The sequence below is a fragment of the Orycteropus afer genome, unplaced genomic scaffold (genome assembly GCF_000298275.1).
Source record: "Orycteropus afer afer isolate SDZICR_OR568_19922 unplaced genomic scaffold, OryAfe1.0 scaffold00345, whole genome shotgun sequence".
NCBI classification, from domain to species: domain Eukaryota; kingdom Metazoa; phylum Chordata; class Mammalia; order Tubulidentata; family Orycteropodidae; genus Orycteropus; species Orycteropus afer.
The window spans coordinates 3,471,936-3,479,474 of record NW_006921932.1 but is presented as its reverse complement, the minus strand read 5'-3'; the positions used below and the strand labels follow the sequence as shown (position 1 = coordinate 3,479,474).

The 7,539-nt window shown below is 38.5% G+C and overlaps 1 pseudogene; it reads right to left on the bottom strand.

Moving 5' to 3' along the window:
* Positions 1 to 3,382: 3,382 nt before the first annotated feature.
* Positions 3,383 to 3,924, bottom strand: LOC103207030 (annotated as a pseudogene).
* Between the last annotated feature and the right edge of the window lie 3,615 nt (positions 3,925 to 7,539).

The window sequence follows — 7,539 nt, the reverse complement described above, 5'->3', positions numbered from 1 at the left end:
ACCATCTCATATAAAGTTACCCTCCAAAGGGAGCCTGGGCATATGCCTATAAGAGACCATAGGTAAAAAACGTATCTTGAGAAAAGAGGACAATTGATATAGACTAGCCATGCAGGTCTGAGAAAAGGTCACATTTCCTTAGACCTCTGACTTCATGATACTTCTTTTATACCTTACAAAGACTTCCTTTCACATTCTATTCCCTGTGGTTCTCCTTTTTCTGTCAAATCCAAGGTGAACTAGGCCACTGGGATGATCTATGAAGAGGGACTCCTGGGATAATGGAGGGGATAAATCACCTTTTCTGAAGAGAAAGTAGGTTGAATGCCACATTAGCACATCTCAAGTGAGCTCTCCAAACTCAGAATATAGCATCCTGGATTATGTCAAGTGAAGGTAGGGACAGAAATCATGTAGGAGGCTAATAGAATGTTCCTTTGGGCATAGACTCAAGATTAGTCTCTGAATGCCCAGGAAGTAGGATTTAAGTTCAAAGAGCCAACGACAGTAATAATAAAGTCTACAAATGGATAGAGCTATGTCATTGTAAAATACTTTCATATACATGACCCCACATGATCATCACAACATCATGAGGTTTGCAGGCCATGTGCAATATCATAAAAAGAATCTGAAATTTAGGGAATAAACAACTTATCTAGAGTAAGTGCATTAAATGGTTGCCTCCAAAATAATCAGTAATTCTTCGTATCTAGGAGTGCTGTGGTTAAAGTACTTGGATACTAATCACTTGGTTGGTGGTTCCAACCCACCAGCTCCTCCATGGGAAAAAGATGGGGCATTCTGCTTCCCTAGAGATTTAAAGTCTAGGAAACATTATAGGGCAGTTCTACTCTGTACTAAAGGGTTACTATGAATAGGAATGGACTTAATGGCAGAGTTTGGGTTTTTTAGTTATGTCTCACTCCATTAACTAGATGCACCATTGTTTACTTCCCATGGATAGACAGAGTATAGACTAGGAGAAGTTTCCAAGGTTCTGATTTCCTTTCTTCCTTGTTATGAATCATCTCTGAGAGTATTGTTTTCTGAGTTAGACTGACTCTGGGAAGTAACTTCATCACCAATTGTGGACCTGCACCTTACTGAAAGGAGAAATTAACTTTAAAGCTGGGAGAGCCCAGCGTTGAACAGCAGAACCTGACCTTTTAAATACTTCTTCTGGCCTGTGCATTGATGGTGAAAACCAACAAAGTGAAGGAAAGAGTGAGTTTTTGAGTTAGTGAGTGAGTGAGTATTCAAGATACATTTCTCAGTCTCCTCATTCTAATGGACTAGTAAATTTTTCTGAAAGAACAATGTGACTTTGTATGTAGACTTCATTGAAATCTCTATTGTTTCCATGTTATTCATTTTTAAAGATCAATATACCACTGGATTCTCTGTGTCGAATTCAAATAAAGAAGGGTTTTGTGCATTTGGTTCTCTGTTTCAGACAGCGGACTTCTACTGAAAAGGGGCACAGACTCTCATATCTTCAGGTACATCTATGCTCCATTGTATAGGATTCTGCTTCCTAAGGTCAGATATGGTAAAGTGTGATCCAAGTCTTTTGAAACTCAGCATTGTTCTCCATATCCAACCTGACAGAACTGAGAAACATGGCCCAAGGACATGGACATGGGAAGCCAGCTGGTAAACAAGTGTTGAGGGTCTGTTCTCCTAAGGTGGCCAGAACTCTCTTAAGCCTGTCCAGGGGTCTAAATCACAGTTCTTAGATTTTACCCTGGAACCCCCACCACACCTAAGGATGTTTCAGTAGGTTTGGGATATAGACTTATCCTCACTCTTCTTGCTCTACCCCACCTCTTGTCATAGACTGAGGTACAAATCTCTACTGAGAGTCACCATTCTTGATATGTCTTCATTTTTATAATGGTTTTAATAAAGTGGGAATAGGATAAAGAAAAGCAAGATTAAATCTTTTTCGTGAGCTGGACTTTGAGTTTTCTTATCTGGTTGAGGTCTATGTTTTTCTTAACCATTGATATATCTAGACAGCACTGAATGCAGTAATATGAAAGAAAGACAACTCCAACTGCATGCAAATAGAGAGTGAAACCATTGCCGTGGGGCTCACTGAAACACAGGGTTAATGAAGCAAAGTTATCCATCATCTAAAGCACATTGCTGCCTCAGGCATCTCATAACGGAATGTGTCCTTCAACTGACTTCCAAGCCAATATCATAGCATTTATAAAATAATCACAAAGGAATCTTCATTGGCAGGTAGAGGGCAAAAGAATAATATGAACTTAAGACCCTATGATCTAGCTTAGTGGATCCCAACACTCCTTATGACCACTGGCTTCCCTTTGAGCAAAATAACAACCTTCGAGCAAAATATATATACACAAACCACACACATACAGTTAGTTACTGCATTTAAAGTAGTTATATTCAATAAAGTCACCATAAATTTTGAAATAGAGTATAGGACCATTATTCCTAAGGGAATACAGAGTTAAATTTCCATGAATATCTGGTCACAACATTTTTATCAACTGTCAATGTACAACTTTGTTTCATGTGCATTTCTGTTTAAAGGTACATAATATATGTTGTTGATTCATTAACATTAAATTCACAGCAAACACATCTATAATTTATGTCTGAATGAAGCCTATCAACACATGTATTTTCTTAACAATTGTATAATCTGCCAGTTAAATACTCACTTTATACGTATGATGGGAATGAAATGAATGAATGAGTAAATAAATTTTATACCAGTCTTTAATTTGGTCATAAAATAAAGCACCACTTGGGTTTTTAAAAATAATCAAAGTCAAATAGTATTCTTTGATAAGAATTTAATGAACAAAACAGAAATTTAACAAAATGGAAAAGGGAACCAGATCCCAAACCAAACTCACTGCTATCAAGTCACTTCTGACTCATAGGGTCCTCATTGGGTTTTTAAGGCTGTAAATCTTCAGGGAAGGAACCTGCCTGATCTTTCTTCTGGAGAGCAGCTAGGGAGTTTGAACCCCAGCCTTTTGGTTAGCAGCCCAGTGCCTTATCCACTACGCCACCAGAACTCCTGTGGATAGGGGGAATGTCTTTGTAAAAAAAATCTTAATACAATGGAAATGAGAAAAAATAACAATTTATTAAGTGAAAAATTTAAATATTATAAATATGAGAATGAATAATTAAACATAAATAAATATATAAATATTTAAGAAAGCATGACATTTTTCTCCTAGGGACTAATGTCCCTCCTGTTATTTTTAACATACACTTGCTGGATACTACAGACAAATTAATTCCTGAGTTCAATAAATTCAGTAATTTAAGCAGAAACAAGAGTCTTTTGATAAAACCAGAAACATCCCTGCAGAAGTGGTTGAGAGTCAAGTCAAGATGAAGCCAGGTCTCCATTCTTTCTTCTAAATCTTGATTCCAAGGTTGTTGATGAAGAGAAGGTTCTCTTGATTTCTCCTCTGACAATTTCCCAGGCACAGTCACTGTATTTCTTCTCTTTCAGGTAGAGACGCATTCCATAGAAGTACCTCTTCACAGCCAGTAGAGGGCCCTCAATTGCCAGGACAGATTCTTCCTCTCTCATTGCCTGCACCAAGCAGTTCTCCAGGTTTTCTGTCTGTCGATGGAGTGCATTGTGGAGTTGGTTCAGGAGGGTCACATTCCAAGCAGCACAGGCACCCTCTGTGTGGAAGAGGTTGGAGATCTGCTGGACTATCTTCTGGAGGACAGAGATGGCCTGGGCCTTGTGGTGCTGGCTGCCATCCACCAACTCCTGGGGAAATCTGAAATCCTTTCTGACATCCAGACAGAAAGAAGGGGAGAGTCTCCTCATTTGACCCAGAAGTACAAAAGTTTTCTGACTAGCCAAGACATGGTTGGGAGGCAGATCACAGCCCAGAGATGGAAAAGGGCCATAGCTGAGCACCACCAGGATGGTCAGTAGAGATAGCAGGAGGGCCACTGGGAGAATTGAGGATGCTGCTGGCCTGACTGAGCTGGTTGTTGGGTTGAACCTTGGACCCTAGGTTCTCTGAAGACATTCATCCCATCATGGCTTTTAAATAAGGCACAAAATACTTTCATTTTCTGAACATGCCTCTAAACTTTTGCTTCCATGTTTTTGTTTCATTTACATATTCCTCATACAGCCTGAGAATATGTCATCAATTTAAACACTTAATTTTTGCCATAGAAGTTTAATTTTCCCACTAAACTTCAGATGTAAAATCCAAATGCATATATATCAATGAAATGGGAAACATCTTTATCTTAAAGTCAGAAGTGTATTATATATGTACACACATACCAATACTTACTTATATGCCCTTCATTGTCCTTGGAACAAATGTCTAGCTCTACATCTGAGCTCCATTTTCACCCTCCTTACTTTACACAGAAAGTCAGTATCCTTTAGCTCTATGGATTTTTGTATTTGATTAAGTATTTCCCAGGCGATCTGTGGTAAATAAGCTCTTTGGAACCAAGGACTAGGCTTTTTTCTGTGCTTTATTTACAGTTGAAACTAATGATAATTAGTGAATAAACTTCTCACAATTTTCTATTCCTTCTAGATAGAGTACATTCTGTGGGTCCCTGTGGTTTTGCTTCCTCAGGACCACGAGATTAGGGCAATACTACTAACCATTGCCTTTCCTTTCCACAATTTTCTTACTGTATGTCTAGAATTCTTCTCTGACTCTGACAATACCTACAGCTGGAGTCTTTTTTCAGATGCTCATGAACATGGAGTTTCTAATTCCAGGATAATTTTATTTTTAGCTATTCCCCAGAACCACGTCCTTTACAAGGCACTTATCACACCATATAACACACTCTCCTCTAGAGTGGCAGAGTGTCTTCAAATTAACTGTACAGGGCTTGGTCTCGAGGGTCACTCACCACATCCAGGTGACTTTATAACTCCTTTACTGGGGAAGGGTTTGTTTCTTTGTTGTCAAAATCATTTAATTGGAGTTCTAGTAAGATGGAGGAATAGGCAGGCAGACTGCACAGATCCTCTTTAACAAAGAAAAGGGGAACCAATTAACACAGATGCAGAAAATAATCCTGGAGCCCTGAGCTTTGAAGGAAAAGATATAGAAGTGGACTAAACTCCAACTAGTACAAGAACTCGCATGAAAACACCAAAAAAGGAGACATGTGGACCTGTGGTCTGTCAGCAATCCTGACAGCACAGAATACTTGGATATTGCCGAGTGGTGTTAGGACCTAAGAATTAACCTAACAATTGGCTCTGTTAGCCAGTGGCTAGGAGCTCTGGTAGCATAGTGCCTAAGGCACTTGACTGCTAACGAGAAGGCTGGCGGTTCAAACCCACCACCCACTCCTCGGAAGGAAGGTTGGGCAATCTACTTCCATAGTGATACCATCTCAGAAACCCAAGGAGTGGTCACTATGAGTCAGGTCTGACTTGATGGCACATAACAACAACAACAACAGCCAGTGGCTTCATGGAGGACTTCACTGGTGGCTGGTGATTAAAAGGGGAAGTAGTGAAGAGAAAGGTGGGTGAGCTGTGGACTTTCGCCTGTCTGGAGGATGCAGCCATTTTGAATGTTTACAACTGGTTTGACCACTTTGTATATTTAAAGTGACAGCATTCTCTCAGATTCCAGGGACTTAAGAATAGGCTCCACTTGCCGGGAACCACAAGGACAGTCCAGATGCCAATGACTGGAAAGCTTCACTTACTTAATGAGAGCCACCACTTCCTTCTCCACCAACTGGCCAATCATAAACAACCACCAAGAAGAGCCAGAGTCACCCTTAACTCTTTTTGCTCTTCACAAACAGTTAACCAAAACCAAACCAAACCCACTGCCTTTGAGTCAGATGCCACTCATAGCGACCCATCCTTGGGTTTCCAAGGCAATATCACTACAGAAGTAGATTGCCCAACCTTCTTTCTGAGGAGTGACTAGTGAATTTGAACCACAGAGATCTAAATATGACATTGTCACAATGCCTCAGAGACAACAGACCTTCACAGTCTACACAAAGAAACAAGATAAAGTGGTAGAAACAAAGGAGCAGGATATAGACCCAGAACACATTCCTGAGGAGGAAGCAGCATTGGAACTTCCTGATAAGGAATTCAAAAGAATTATATTTATGTATCTTCAAAGGATTGAGGGACGGATCAAGGAAAACACTGACAAAATTAAGGAAAATGCAGAAAAAAAACCTGGAACAATTTCAGAAGAAAACACAAGAATAAAATGACAAAATAAATGAAAAATTACAAATGATTCAAAATCTACAGATAGAAATCCAGAAGATTAATACTAAATTGTCAGAAATAGATAACATATTGAAAGGGCAAAGGAATAGAATTGAATGAATGGAAGACAGAATTGATGAAATTGAAAACAAATACCTGAATACTTCTTTGGAAAGGGATCAATCAGGACAAAGATTAAAAAAAAAAAAAAAAAGATGAAGCAAGCCTAAGTTTCATGTGGAATACCATCAAAGGAATAATCTATGTGTAATTGGAATTCCAGAACAGGAAGAGAAAAATAAAACCACTAAAAAATTTGTCCAAGATTTGTTGGAAGAGAACTTCCCTGATATAATGAAAGATGAGAATATATCCATTCAGGAAGTCCAAATAGGATAGACCCCAAAAGAAAATCACCAAGGCATATCATCATAAAACTCATCAAAACCAAAGACAAGGAAAGAATCCCAAAAGCAGAATGGGAAAAACAAAAAGTTACTTACAAAGGACAACCAGTAAGAATAAGCTCTGATTTCTGAGCAGAAACCATGCAAGTGAGAAGTCAATGAGATGGTATATATAAAACCCTGAAAGAGAAAAATTTCCAACCAAGAATTATATACCTGCAAAATTGTTCCTCATATATGATGGTGAAATTAGGAAATTTCCAGATAAGCAGAAATTAAGGGAATTTGTTAAGACCAGACCAACCTTACAAGAGATACTAAAGGTAGTCCTTTGAACAGAGAACCAAAAATATCAAACAACAACTGACTATTAATACACAAGATGACATAACCCAGAAACCAACACAGCTATACATGTATACAAAGTAAAATAAGCTTACAAGATTGTAAACTGGGAACCAGAGACATCAATTGGCAAATGAGGACAACTACAAACCAAAAAGAGGGGAATAATAGCGTAGTTACAGAACTTCTAAATGGTGAGGAAGTCAAGAAATTTGCAAGATAGAATGGACTGTTCTAAACTCAGGGATTAAATTATAAATCACAGGGTAACCTCAAAGAAAAATGAAAAACCTTCCAATCACAATAAAAAAGAAGACAAGCACAAATATTTAGCAACTACTAAAACAATAGCAACAAAGGAAATGACAACATGATTCACAAACATAATGAGCTCAGCACAGAAGATTATATGGAACAAAGAAACCAGGAATACCATGAAAAAACAAACACATAACAAAAAGACAGCAACCAATTCATACTTGTCAGTAACTACACTGAACATTAATGGATTAAATGCACCACTCAAGAGACAGCTGC